The sequence below is a fragment of the Equus asinus genome, chromosome 3 (genome assembly GCF_041296235.1).
Source record: "Equus asinus isolate D_3611 breed Donkey chromosome 3, EquAss-T2T_v2, whole genome shotgun sequence".
NCBI lineage: Eukaryota > Metazoa > Chordata > Mammalia > Perissodactyla > Equidae > Equus > Equus asinus.
Genome location: NC_091792.1, coordinates 99,116,401 through 99,131,707, shown reverse-complemented (window position 1 = coordinate 99,131,707; position 15,307 = coordinate 99,116,401).

Sequence of the window (15,307 nt, the reverse complement as noted above, 5' to 3'; positions counted from 1 at the left end):
GGGGCCACCTTCTACTCATCAACCTAAACTAGAAACTTCGAATTCGTTCTTAACTTTTTCCTTCCCTCACGCCCCCCAACTCTATCCTACCTTACCTCCGATGATCATATCCTACTGATTTTGCTTTCTAAATATTTCTAGAGTTTATCCCCTGTCCATTCTTACTACCACCATCTATCTTTCAACTCCCCCTAGATTCTTTCGGATTACTTCGAGAGTCCCCAACTTGTCTCCTTGCGTCTAGTCTTGGCCCCATCAAATTCATCCTCCACGTAATAGCCAGAATGTTCTAAAATATTACTTAAAATTCTCAAATTGTTCACCATCAATCACTTTACAAGGAGGCATACCTTGACAATTTTGTTCAATACTGTATCCCCAGAGCCCAGAACATTGCCTGACACAAAGTGAGCACTCAACAATCATTTGTTGAAGGAATAAATACCGTATGTGGTTCTGAACTAGAAGTGCATGTCAGACTTACCTGGGGCTATTCTTCATATGCACACGCCGGCCCTCCACTGGAGCCTCTAATAAATTCCTGATCTAGAGAACAGAGTCTACGTTTCTTAGTGTTGTGTGCCAGGGCCTTACTGATCTGGCTGCTGCCTATAATCCCAGCACAGCTTCTATAATACCTTCTACTTCTGTGCATTCAAGTAATGATGAATTACTTATAGCACTGACACACTGCCCCAAGTTCATGCCCTATCCACGTGAAACAGATTTTACCTCCTCCTTGCCCTTACTAGGAATTCTTCCCTGATCCGTCTCCTCTCCGCCCTGCAGCCACACCGAACACGTGCTTCTTAGACTAAGGAAGATACTCAGAATAATCTGTGCTTTTAACTGTTGTTTCTTTTATTACCTTATTTTGTAACCATCTGTTCAAGCATCATTCATCCTGCCTGGAGTATTATATTTTGGGATTAAAGACCAGGGTTTATTCAACTTTGTATCCTTAACACAAAGCACAGAACTTGGTACACTCAATATCAGCTTGTTGAATTAATAATGAGGCCCAAAATAGAGAAAAAGTAGTAAAAGTAAGAATTATGCTGGATGTATGCTTCTATTGTTTTTGTGGTTTTAAAATTAAGATATTCTCATGATTAAACCTTTTGTTCCACTGAGCCATGATAAAAAGTCTATTAAAATTTCAGCAGTCAGAGCACAATTTAACATCATATTTTTCCCTTTCTCAGAACAAACCCAAGCTTCTCTAACACTTCCTTTCCTGTCGTCTGTAATCAAGACATTAGCTTTCACCCATACCAATCAAATATTACTAATGATCGTAGAAAGGAAAGGAGATTCTTGCTTAAATTTGTGACTTTAGCTTTCTTTGCTAAGATTGTTTGCTGATGTTGTATCTTTAGTGAACAGAGTTCACACAAGCTCTGTCTGACCAAGTCACTAACACCATATTTGATATGGAATGTGCAGACTTTTGTGCAGAGCTGCTTTTTATGTGGCTGTGAAGTCTGTCCTTTAATTAGCATTCCTATCTGTTGTTTGCAAAGCATGCTGTTTAATCCAATTTCTATATTGAAAAAAAGAAAAGAAAACACAGGAGTATTTCTTGCACAACGAGACAGTGACAGAAATGTTTGAATGTCTTGTTCCAGGGGCTGTGAGCTGCTTAGGCTTGGACATTCACTGTCTCTGCAGAAGTTCTGATGGGCAGTGGCGCGGGGAGAGACACTAGCGCTGAAGCTGAAAACCTAGCTGGATGCAGAATGTTTCTCTGCAAAGCATAGTTGCTATTTTTGTTAGAGGTGACTGATGGTCAGTAGGGACTGGCTTTGTCACTTCCACTCTTCTGAACTGAGCCTGCCGGGTCTCTTGTTATTCATGGAGATGCTACCTCTACCCCCGCAGCACTTTGCAATTCATTATCCCCTTTAGACAAGTGATTGAGTCCCCCTGTAATACCTTTAATGGTCGCTGTGTCGTTGAACCAAGAAAGCTTGGGATGGAAGAGACAGGTATTTATTTTTAATGGAGTCACCCTGGATCAGGTGAAACTCTTTGCTTATGGGTCAAATGCAAGTGTCACAATGAGTGGATGTTTCGATAAGATGAGCTGGGAGTAGAGCTTGTTTATGCCGTGGTTCCTTAGCCACCTGTCTTTGAAAGTATGCACTGCTAACAAGCCCGTGAGTCATCCTTGTTGACAACGGGTGCCATGGAATAGCAAGGTGCAAGGACAGAAATTGGCCATTTTTTTCCAACTTACATAGAAAGATTTTGTCTTTCTGATATTTCAGACACCGATAATTCTAGCAATTTGAACTTCTCTTTGTCTACCACGGGGCAGGCCTTGGTAAAATGTTGGATTTTTCCTTACCCTTCTGGACAGGATTGAGCTTGTTTCTGTGATAAAGAATTCTTGTATTGTGGAATTTATATCTCAGAAATCACCTTATCCGTCTTCAAACTTTTCATTTTTAGTACTTTTGAAAATATTATTAGTAAACTGAATCAAGAAAGCCAACATTCTTATTCTAACCTTGATGTCGGACACTAGCATTAGAAATCAAAAGCATATTAAGGTTTTATTCTTTGTAGAGAAAAATGCAAGTATTCTTACTGTATATTGATGTGTTCTTATTTTTCCTCATTGTTCAATTTTTAAAATTTAAAAGAATGACTATATTATGTATGTTTCAGTGACTCTGAATTTTGATTATGGTTCCGCCACTAACTAGCTGGATAAAGTGTGCGTAAGATTTAACTTACAAATAAAATAATGAGGCGAGATGGTATTTCTCACATCCATTTTGGTTTTATGAATTTATGACCTTGTGTTCTTTGGGAGGCGGGAAGTTTTGTTATGTTACTTATACAATAACATCACATGATTTCTACCAATTCTCGGTGTAGTATGTAACTTTTTAACTTCTGTGAAATTTGAAGCTGCTTTATCTGGTTTCTTAACAGTTTTTTCTCAAGAAATAATAAAATAAGGTAACTGACAAGGTCTTAGAAAGCAGCCATGTTGTTAACATTACTGAAAGGTTTATCACAAAGTACTTTCCTTGAGCTTTCAGGTTGTTGCCCACGCTAGGTACTCAATGAATGAACCCAGCAAGGTGTATGGCTCTAAGAATCTGTCCAATTCAAACAAGATATTTACCAGCCACCGCAATATGTAGCAAGGAGGGATTTTTTTCTCTTTAAAAAAGATTTTCTTAAGAAACAAAACAGAGTGGCTATAAGACTAAAAATACGAGTAAGATATCCTGCAAACAATAGGTTTATTCGGTTAAGGCTAGGACAATAAAAATGTACCAAGTAGCTACTATGTTCCAGGCTTTTGTCTGATCATTGGGGTTATAAAAATATATTGGACAAGCTGCTGTAAGAATCTTATAATCTAGTTGGTGAGTGAAGTCACCTGTAAAGAGTGTTTTAACACAATGTGGTGAATTCAGTGTGAAGTCTGCCATGCAGGGAGAGAGAAGGGCCTTCTGGGCAAATCCTTGGAGGGAAGGTTGGGCAGAGGAATCAAAGAGGGATTCCGGGAACGATAACGATGAAGCTATATTTTGAACAAGGTGTAGGAATTTTCAGGTGGGAAGTCTGTCTCAGTGGGGAGGCAATGACATCTACATATATGTATGCGTATGGCTGTGGATGTGGGACGAACAAACAAGAGGGGGAGGCAAAAAGCTTGAGTCAAAGAAGGACCGATAGAGAAAGGTGATATTTTTATTAAACATAGCAGTTAAACAGATGGGTGTCATACAGAGAAAATATCTGATCGGTTGACTATCTTTTTTTAATCAATTGGTTTGCAGCCATATAGACCCACTTGCAAATAACTCTGCAAAAGCAAAGGCAATGTTAATTTATGAGGAAGACCAAATGACATGTGTCTCTACTAATCAAATGTAGTGTTATTGTACAATCTTTTACTTTATATATAATAATAATTTAATTATTTCTTAATAAATATTTCAACTACATCACAGAAAAATTTAGAAAGTGAAGGAAAAAAGAAATTCACCACCATATCACAAGGACTACCGTCTTTCATTTTGGAGTTCCTTCTGTTTCCACAAATTTATTTTTTATAGTGTACATACAATAAAATTCACTGTGTTTTTAAGTGTAGCTCTGAGTTTTGAGAAATGCATAGAGTCGCATAATCATCACCACAGTCAAGATGCAAATACCCTTTGGCTGCCCTTTTTGATCCAACTCTCCTCTCACCCTTATCCCTAAACAAATACCCTTTGGCTGCCCTTTTTGATCCAACTCTCCTCTCACCCTTATCCCTAGCAACTACTGATCTAATATCTGTCCCCATAGTTTTGCCTTTTCCAGAATGTCATATGAATAGAATCATTAAGGTTGTAGCAATTCGTACCCAGCTTCTTTTACTTAGCATAATGCATTTGAGATTCATCCATGTGGTTGTGTGGATCAATAATTCTTTTTTTTTTAAATATATTTCTGAGTATTCCATTGTGTGGCTATAACCACAGTTTACCATTCACCAGTTTAAGCACATTTGTATTGTTTCCAGTTTTTAAAGATTATAAATAAAGTTGCTATAAACATGCATGTACAGATTTTTGTGTGAATATACATTTTCATTTCTAGAAGTGGGACTGTTGGACCATGTGGTAAGTGTATGTTTAACTTTATAAGAAACTGCAAAACTGTTTTTAAAGAGACTTTAACATTTTGCATCTCCACTAGAAACGTATGAGTTCTAATTACTTCAAATTCTCATCAGCACTTGATATTGCCAACTTTTTTGTTTTAAGCTATTTTAATATATGTGTAGTAGTATTTTACAGTGATTTTAATGTGCACTTCCTTAAGGACTAACGATGTAGAGCATTTTCTCTTATTTGCCACCCAGAGATCTTCTTTGGTCAAATATCTAGTCAAATCTTTTGCCTATTTTTTTTTAAGGGTGCTTTTTTGGTGAGGAAGATTGGCCCTGAGTAGCATCTGTTGCCAGTCTTCCTTTTTTTTTTTTCTCCCCAAAGCGCCAATACATAGTTGTATATCCTAGTTGTAACTGTTTCTAGCTCTTCTATGTGGGATGCTGCCACAGCATGGCTTGATGAGTGGTGTGTAGGTCCACATACAACATTGGAACTGGCAAACCCCGGGCCGCTGAAGCAGAGTGCGTGAACTTAACCACTATGTCACCAGGCCAGCCTCTTTTGCCTATTTTTAGGTTTTGTTTGTTTTCTTACAGTTGAGTTTTGAGAATTCTTTTCATATTCTTGATAAAGCACTTTGTTGGATATTTGATTTGCAAATATTTTCTCTCCTGTCTTTTCATTCCTTTGATAGTGTCTTTTGCAAATCAAAGATTTTAATTTTGGTGAAATTCTATTTATTATCTTTTTCTTACATAAAAGATGCTTTTGGTGCTATTTTTTATGTTTAAAATGTCTTTTTAAATATTTGTAACCTTAGAATGTAGGCAATTTTTATTCTCTATTTTCATTAAATATTATATCAAGAGAACCTTTTGGTGTTATATACTTTCTACAATAATTATTGAAAATGATATACTTTTCTATAGAAGCTAATAAATTCATCAGCATAAATTTATTGAATGCCTATGACATACAGAGAATTATAGTAGCAAACAAAACAATAACATTTCTTGCTTTCACATTAAACTTACATTCTAGTACAACATTCTCCAAAATTACTTGACCTATTTTTTTTTTTTCTTAAAGATTGGCACCTGAGCTAACATCTGTAACCACTCTTCTTCCTTTTCTTCTTCTTCTTCTCCCCAAAGCTGCTCCAGTGTATAGTTGTATATTCTGGTTGTGAGTGCCTCTGGTCATGCTATGTGGGACACTGCCTCAGCATGGCTTGATGAGCGGTGCCATCATTGTGTCCAGGATCTGAACTGGCGAAGCCCTGAGCCGCTGAAGCAGAGTGCACAAACTTAACCAATCAGCCATGGGGCTGACTGCTGATCTATCTCTTAAAAATGCAGGTTATCTAGTTCTTTTCCTGAAAACTCAGACTTAATAGGTAAGAGACACAGCCTAAGAACTTTATTACAAGTACTTATAAGTTACATTTTTAAAATATTAATCACGTGTATATTAACAATATATTCAATGTTTCATAATCATTTTAACCTTATTGAATATTTAGATTGCTTTTTGTTTTTCTATAATAAATAATTATGTTAACAATGTGCTTTCATTATTTTTAGCGAAGCCCACCAACACAGGGTGACAATAAAAATGAACAATAACGTACTGATAGAGAGATCCATATATATATATGCACCCTGTGAAAACAAACCACATTCTGTTCAGATAAACCCTTTTGCAGCTGATAACAGCAATTTCCAGATTGCTTGAAAAGTCGGTATTATTATCTTGTCTTTGCATATACCCAACTTGAGTCCACGTTTATAGAAATACAATAACTGTTTCTTTTCGTGACTAACTCAGATGAGTAGTATGAATGAAATTTATATTGTTTTCCTGAGAAGGTCTTCATGTAATTTCAGAAAGCAGGAACTATGTGGGAAGAGGAATAAAACCCTCTGAAGGATCTATATAATAGGAAAACACAGAACTTCTCAGCTAAGCAACTGATGTTCTTTTCAACAAAAGTTGTAGTCCAGCTACTTTTTATTTAGTTCTCTGAGCTTATAACTCTATATTCACTCGCAGAGATGGGAGAGCGGAATACCCAGGGAAGTTGACAAAGTGCACATGATTATTGTGATTGGGTCCAAAAACGAGGAGTTGAAATGACACATGAATCCAAACTCATTTCCTTCATTGACCTTTGCATTGCCTCAGGTTTTGTCAAGATAGTACGTTTATGACCTGGTTATCTGCTTCCTGACACTCCAAAGTCCTTAGTTGGCCTTAAAGAATATACCTACAGAGAATAAGGAAAAATTTGTTTGAGTAAGAGATTGTTGGTCTCTTACTTTACACAAATATGCACAATGAATCTTTCTAGAAAGAAATGAAAATTTCCAGAACTTTAGGATTGGTGAAATACAATATTCAAGTAAATGATGGGTGGGTACAGCACAAGCTTCTTCTTCTATTCACCATAAGCTTCAAAAAGTGTAAAAGTGAGGAGTGGTAGGCTTACATAAAGAACATGTTTTAATATAAACTATAATTTCAATACCTGGTTTTAATGTCATAATTACTGCATCCTACTTGGTGTAACTTTTTAAATAATCATTTCACCAAGTGCTAAGAAATCTCTCAAGCTCAACACTTTGGAAAGCACAAAAATATTTCCAGACCTCCATCTGAGAATTTCAACCCTTAGGTGCATCTTTCAGGATTAAAGACAAAGCTCATTCATCCAACAAATTCCTATTAGTTCTTAAAAATATAAAAGCTACTCAACTCACCAGAAGGAAACGGAGGAATGAGCTAACCTTTATGGTGTTCTGGGTACCAGAGTCTGTGCATGATTCCTCTCATTTGAGGAATCTTTCAACGTTGGCATAAACATTTTAGGGATGAATAAACAAAGGCAGAGAAACCTCAAAGCGAACCTTGTCATCTTGGTATCTTGAACCTCCCAAGCTAGTAGAAGAAGTGATTCTTTTTTGATGGAGTGCAATCAGGTCATCTCATGGATATGTTATTAATTGATGTCAGAAATAAAACTCTAAGAACATGTCACATCATTACAACACTACTTGCTAATCTTTGAAAGACACTAGAATAATGCACGTAATACTTAATATGTTTGCGAGATGAATGTGTCTAACTGGTTGCCCATAACACTTGTAGAAAAGGAACGTGATCTCCTTATGGAAGAATTTGTCCACACATTAATCAATTAATTTCTCTCTCTCTTTCCACATTTATAAAGCAATGTTGTGAAACTAGTGCTTTAACCCACATTATCATTTTTTTTAAAACCAAACTGGATTTTGTGATTCCTGATTTATAAATGAGGAGACTAAAGCTCAGAGACGCGAAGGAGATTCAGGCAGTCAGTGGCACAGCCGGGATTTCTTCCAGATCAGTTTACATTAAAGTCCATGACGTTGCCTTTATACAATTTCTTACCTAGATGGTTAACAAATTGCTCAATCTGCAACGTATGTTACACTTTCTACCTTAAATTTTTACATTTCATCTTAAAAGGACATCCAGGCAATTCCACCTGAAGCTTACCTTTCCTTTCATATACTTGGCTCATCATTTCTCCTCTCCAGGTTGGTATCTGATAAAATCTCCCAGTTTTACTTTAATTGGCGTTGGCAACATGTGGTCTCTGATAAAAAGCATATTTTCTTTCGAGATTGCAATCATCAGTTGGGCTCATTTTTCTTGGCCCCTCCACCAAGCTGAACTTATTTGGAAAAAGAAACAGCAGCTTGTGGGTTACTAAATGCCAGAGAGCTGAACTTAAAAAAAGAAAGAAAAAGTCACACAGGAAAACAATTTAAAAATACATTTCGAAAGCCGCAGTGTGTGTGTGTGTGTGTGCATAGACTTGCATCAATCACTCTGTTCATGTATAATATATGCAGAACTAGTCTGTGTATGCAAAACTCTTAAAGGGCATGATTTTTATCCATAGCCTATTTATTCCAAACATAGCTAAATGAGGAGGCCAAATATAGAAAGTGATGCTCCAGGGGCTCTACGGCCTATATAGAATTTAAACTCAAATGATTTGCAAAATCACTACTAAGACAGCTTGCTCATACTGTCAGCGTGCCAGCACCAGAAGCTTGTCGTGTATTTTTGTCTTGGCAGATGCACATTCTGTTATAAAGGTCTGTTCATCTGATGCCTTCCTTGTTTTCAGGTAATGCTCAGCGCCTTCTTGCCGGGGGGGCGGGGGGGAGTGGCTGTTGTGAGCCCATGTGGCTTCTCTTTGTCCCGTAGGAGAGAGAGTCTACACTCTGACTCTGACTGTGGGGCCCGTGTCCTGGTTTACCTCCATTATGAGTTCATTTCTGATCCACAAAACTACAGGTCAGGGATATTCTCATTTCTTCCTTTTTATATGACTCAATTTCATTTCCAATATTTGCTAGGGCAGAGGGAAATAAACTAGTGTTAGATAATATTGACAATGATTACATTTCTTTAAAAGTCACCTTACGTTTGAGGAGTTTGTGTTTTTTTTTTTTAAGATTAAAAATGATTTCCCAACTGATTAGCATAGTTTTTAAGCCACTCTGAAGTGTTTGTTAAGCTTGCATGCTGGTCTCCATATGCCTCTTTTCAATTACATGTGCCGCCACAAGTATGGCTAAACGAGATGCTTCTTTAAAAACAGAAAGCAAACTGTTAGGCTCTGTGCAATAGAACTAGTTAAGTGCGACGTCTCCAACTGCCCTGATTTCATCCCCAAACTGCTCAAAGTTCTGATTACAGAAACAGCCATTAAACTGGAGCTTAAAACGAGATACTCTGTGAAAATTAAAGGGGAGGGAGGGGAATTGGAAGGGATTAAAGTCATACGAAATGGAGTTTAGATCATAGTTGTCCCAGAGGCTATCCATGGAGAGGATTTTCATTATTGATGGTAGTAAAATAACAATAGTAACAATAATTGTATCTAATGTTTATTGAACGCTCCTTATGTGTTAGGCATGATTTTAAAATCTTCACACTGTGTCATTTTATTAACCCTATTAATTAACGATCACAGCAACTCTCTAAGGAAAGTATTAAAATTGTAGCTGTTTAGAAACTGAGGCAGGGAGATTTAGTAATTTTCTTGAGAGCCAGCAGCTAGAAAGTGCTGGGGCTGAGATCAAGACCAGTAGTATGGCTCCAGATTTTGCATCTTATTTTAAGGTTACTTGGAGAAACAAATTTAAGGATTATATTAGAAAGCTCTTTGTTCATCTGCGTTTGTTGCTGTACACTAGGTTATATTCCTAGATTGTAAATTCTCTTGTTTCACCCACGAGAGTGCCTGTCATATATCCAGTTCTCAGGAAATGTTTGTGGAATGAATGAATAAATGAATGAATGATATCTTACTTTCTGGGAAGTGCCATAAGTTAACCAATTAGAGTGCAAAACAAGACATCAGTTGGGCAAAACAAACAAACAAACAAAAAACAACTTGTGAAACATCTATTTAGCTTCTCATTTACTCTTTTCTTTTTCCAGCTTTATTGAGATATAATTGACACACAACATTGTGTAAGTTTAAGGTGTACAATGTCATGATTTCATACATGTATATATTGTGAAATGTTTGCCACAATAAGGTTAGTTAACACATCCTTCACCTGACGTGATTACCATGTTTTTGTAATGGTGGTGGTGGGCACATTAAAGTTCTACTCTCATAGCAGCATTCAAATATACAGTACAATGCTGTCAATAATAGTCACTATTCTGTGCATTAATTCCCTGGAACTTATTCATCTTATAGCTGGAAGTTTGTACCCTTTGACCAACATCTCCTCGTTTCCCCTACTCCTCAGTTCCTGGCAACCACAATTCTGTTCTCTGTTTCTCTGAGTTCAATGTTTTTAGAGTCCACATATAAGTGACACCGTACATTATTTGTCTTTCTCTATCTCTCTTTTTTCACTCAGCATGTGACCTCAAGTTCCATCCATGTTGTCACAAATGGCAGGATTTCCTTCTCTCTCATGGCCAAATAATATTCCATTGTGTGTATGTATATATCTTTCACATTTTCTTTATACGTTCATTTGTTGACAGACACTCAGCTTGTTTCTATGTCTTGATTATTGTAAATAATTCTTCAGTGAGCTTGGAAGAGCAGATATCTCTTTCAGATAGTTATTTCATTTCCTTCAGATATATACCCAGAAGCAGAATTGCTGGATCACATGGTAGTTCTCTTTTCAATATCTTGAGGAACCTCCATACTGTTTTCCACAGTGTCTGCACCAACTTACATTCCCACCGACAGCGCACCAGGGTTTCCTTTTCTCCATATTCTCACCAGTGTTTGTTATTTCTTGCCTTTTGGATAACAACAATTTTAACAGGTGTGAGTTGAGTGCTCATTGTGGTTTTGAATTGTATTTCCCTCATGATTAGCGATATCGAGCATCTTTTCATGTACATATTGGTCATTTGTATGTCTTCCTTGGAAATATGTCTATTCAAGTCTCCTGCCCATTTTTTAATCAGATTGTTTATTTTTTTGATATTGAGTTGTTTGGGTCCTTATATATTTTGAATATTTCTTATCAGATATATGATTTGCAAATATTTTCTTCCATTCTGTAGACTGTCTTTTCATTTTGTTGATGTTTTCTTTCTCTGTAAAGAAGATTTTTAGTTTGATGCCGTCTCACTTGTTTACTTTTGCTTTTGTTGCTTGTCTTTTTCGTGTCATATCCAAAAAAATTACTGCCGAGACTGATGATAAGGAGCTTTTCCCCTACGTTTTCTTATAGGAGTTTAATGTTTAGGTCTTAATCCATTTTGAGTTAATTTTTGTGAGTGGTGTAAGATAGGAGTCCAATTTCATTCTTTTGTATGTGGATATCCAGTTTTCCCAATGTGATTTATTGAAGAAACTGCCTGTTCTCCATTGAGTATTCTTGACTCCCTTGTCAAATATTAGTTGATCACATATGTGTGGGTTTATTTCTGGACAGTTGATTCTGTTCCATTGCTCTATGCCTCTGTTTTCTGCCAGTACCATATTGTTTTGATTTTTATAGCTTTGTATCATAGTTTGAAATCAGGAAGTGTGATGCCTTGAGCTTGGTTCTTTCTCAAGATTGCTTTGGCTATTCAGGGTCTTTTGTGCTTCCAAATGAATTTGAGGGTTGTTTTTTCTGTTTCTGTGAAAAATGCCATTGGAATTTTGATAGAGATTGCATTGAATCTAGATAGCTTTGAGTAGTATGGACATTTTAATAGTATTAACTCTTCCAATCCATGAACACGGAATATCTTTCCATTTATTTGTGTCTTTTTCGATGTGTTTCATCAATGTCTTATAGTTTTTGGTGTATAGATCTTTCACTTCCTTAGCTAAAGTTATTGCTTTTATGCTATTGTAAATGAGATTGCTTTCTTTCTTTTTCAGATAGTTCATTGTTAGTATATAGAAATACAACTGGGTTTTTTTTGTAAAATCTTATGCTTTTACTAGATCGAGAGGCATTGTGACATAGTAGGAAACATATACTCACTAATTTGAGAGCCAACTCAAGTTCCAGTCCTGGCTCCAAGGCAGCCACAAACTCATTATTTTATTTGGTCACTTCAAGCTGGACTTCAGTTTCTTTGTTTGTTAAATAAATATTTATATAGAAAACAACCCCTTCTAATTCTGAAGTCCTATAATATTTTCAAGCAATTTAAATTAGAACTCACCATTGTGCTTTTGTTTTTGTTTTGTGAAAAGTAGTTGCTGAGTGTCCATGGAATGGATTTAATTTATCTATTCATGAGCACGGAAAATGTTACTTTCATCAATGCTGTAAAAGGTACATGATTTCTAAGAGAGAAGGAATGATATTTTTTTGTAAATAAAGTGAGCTGAATTGCTCAGTGAACAGTGGAAGTTGTTGAGTTCAATAATGTTTAATATATACTAGAAGATCCACAAAGATATGTATGTAAAAGTTATAAATTTTCTCCAACACACTGAACGCTTTGGATCACCATCAAATTCATTTGGCCTTCTTTTATACAATGGTTGTATTTCTGAAAATAGTGTATATTTAAGTAATTATAAAATTATTAATATTTTAAACAAACTTGAGACATTGATTATTCAACAGAAATAATATATAGAGAGAAGAATCCTTTGATAAATGCATTCTCAAACTTTAAGGGTTAATTTAAGTAAATTTCTACTTAGAAAATCAAGTTGGGACCCAGAATAATACAAAATCCACAGGTCCCATATCTACCGAAGACATGGGAAGAGCCCGAAGATGGTTTTACTCATTTCTGGAATGGGATTTTGAGTTACAGGTGTACCTGGTCATAGGAAATTCAGACACATGGAAAACCAGATTTATACATATGATAAATTATTTTAAGGGTTCTCTGAACACCAATGCCATCATTCATCAATGTGAAGCTGCTCCTACAAACGTGCATGCATTTCCTGAAAGGATTTATAATCCAGCCAATACGGTACATTTTGAATGTGTTACAGAAAGGACAGATTTACAGGAGACAATCTGCCTTCATGATGATTGCATATTGTGGCATTTCTAGTCCATATGGATCAGTAAGACTTGGATAGCAGGCATTTGACCTTCAAAATCATGCAAATGTGAAACCAGACTTCTACTCTTACAGCTGGGAACGTCAGTAGGACTTCTTCCACTTATTCTGGAGGCAATGATTAAAACATAATTTGACTTCTAAAAATTATTGAGATTTTATCGTAATGCTTGTTTTCCCCCATGGACAGTGATTTAGACTTTTGCTCCCCTCACCCACATTCCCTCTGGCTAACCTTCGCTCATTAGCAACCCGAACAAAATACTGATCATTTAAGAGAGAACTTGCTAACTCAGAGCCACAGGCTAATGATAAACATGCCTTCAACCCTTTTTGTTCATGCCATAGTTAATCTCTAGTAATAACTTCTGAAGACCTTTGAAAAGGTCTGTGAGTGGCTCTCTGTCAGAGGCCTTAGGAAACTGTACATTTTCTCACTGCAAAACCTTGATCATGCCAGATATAATCAGACTGTTTATCTGGCAATGTTAATTTTCTGGGTTTACAGTATAACAATTCTCCAAGATTATTGGAACAAAATCACAAGAAGTTATGTTTCTTAATCAGCCAATTTTTTTTTGCATTTAAAAATTCAGTGCAAAATGGTATCACATTTTCTAGAGTGCAGACAAGACTGTGCTTGAATAAATGCATTTTGCCAGAGCAAAAGTAATATATTAAAAAAAATCTCAAGACTAAGAGAAACAATTTCAACCTTTTCCCTTTTTGTGATTTAAGGCTTTGAGAACCCTGCAGCGAGAGGCATACTAGAAGAAGCCATAGGCATCTTTGTGACCACATTCTGCCAAGCTGAAGATAACAAGCAAAACTCTATCATGCAAGGAGGAAAAATAGATCTGGGCAAGATCACTGCTTCGAACGAGGAAAATGGGATTTTCCTTCCCATCCTAATGTCTCCAACCACGTCAATTACTCCAAAATCTTCTATACAGGGGTAGCTTATACACTTCTGATCTAGACAGGCTTTGGGCTTTTGCCTATAAGCCTTAAAGAATTTATTTATTTGCTATTTTGTGTATTCCTGCTTCAAGATTTTGCTTCTAGCAACTCATTTTAAACCTATTATGAACTCGTCATTGATAAAGAATAAATCTTTTAGTATCACCTGGCTCTTGTCTCATAACTCAATTTAACCAATTCTGAAACAGAAATTTCTTCCTGTCCAGGATTAATCAGCTGTAAACTTTAGCAGATGCAAAGTTGAGTGTCTCCAAGTGCTTATGACAAGGGCAATGTTTTAAAGTTTTGTTTCTGGAAGGTCTGAGAGTCCAGTATACTCAGACTCCAAAGCACCTAATACTAAAAATAGCTAGCATTTATTGATGGAACTTATGTGGCAGTTATTGATCTAAGTCTTCTCCGTGCAAGTCTGCTCATTTATTTCTCACAACAACCCCATGAAGTAGGTACTCTGATAGTCCTCATTTTACAGATAAAGAAAATGAGGTCTAGGGGCCAGCCCCGTGGGTGAGTGGTTAAGTTTGTGTGCTCCATTTCAGCAGCCCAGGGTTTTGCCTTTGGGATCCTGGACACAGACCTAGCACTGCTCATCAAACCATGCTGAGGTGGTGTCCCACATAGCACAACCAGAGGCACTCAACACTACAATATACAAGTATGTACTGGGGGGCTTTGGGGAGAAGAAGAAGAAAAGAAAAACAAAAAAAAAGATTGGTAACAGATGTTAGCTCGGGTGCCAATCAAAAAAAAGGAAAAAAAAAAAGGAAAAGAAAATGAGGTCTAAAGAAGCTAGGCAGCTATCAACAGTCCATCTTTGGTCATATTTGGCTCTTGTAAACCAGAGTTTGAAACCAAACAGTCTTTTCCAAGAGCTGTCAATCTTTATCTTTTGCTTGTACAGAAAGAAAACAAACAATGCACTGATGGAAATTTATTCTCATTGTTTATGGACTTGCTCAATTGCTATCTTCAATCAAAAAGTTAAATTGCAGCATTATTCATAATAGCCAAGACTTGGAAACAACCTAAGTGCTCATCAATGGATGAATCAATAAAGAAGGTGTGCTGCATGTATATGCAATGGAATACTATTCAGGCATAAAAAAACTAAATCTTGCCATTTGTGACAACATGGA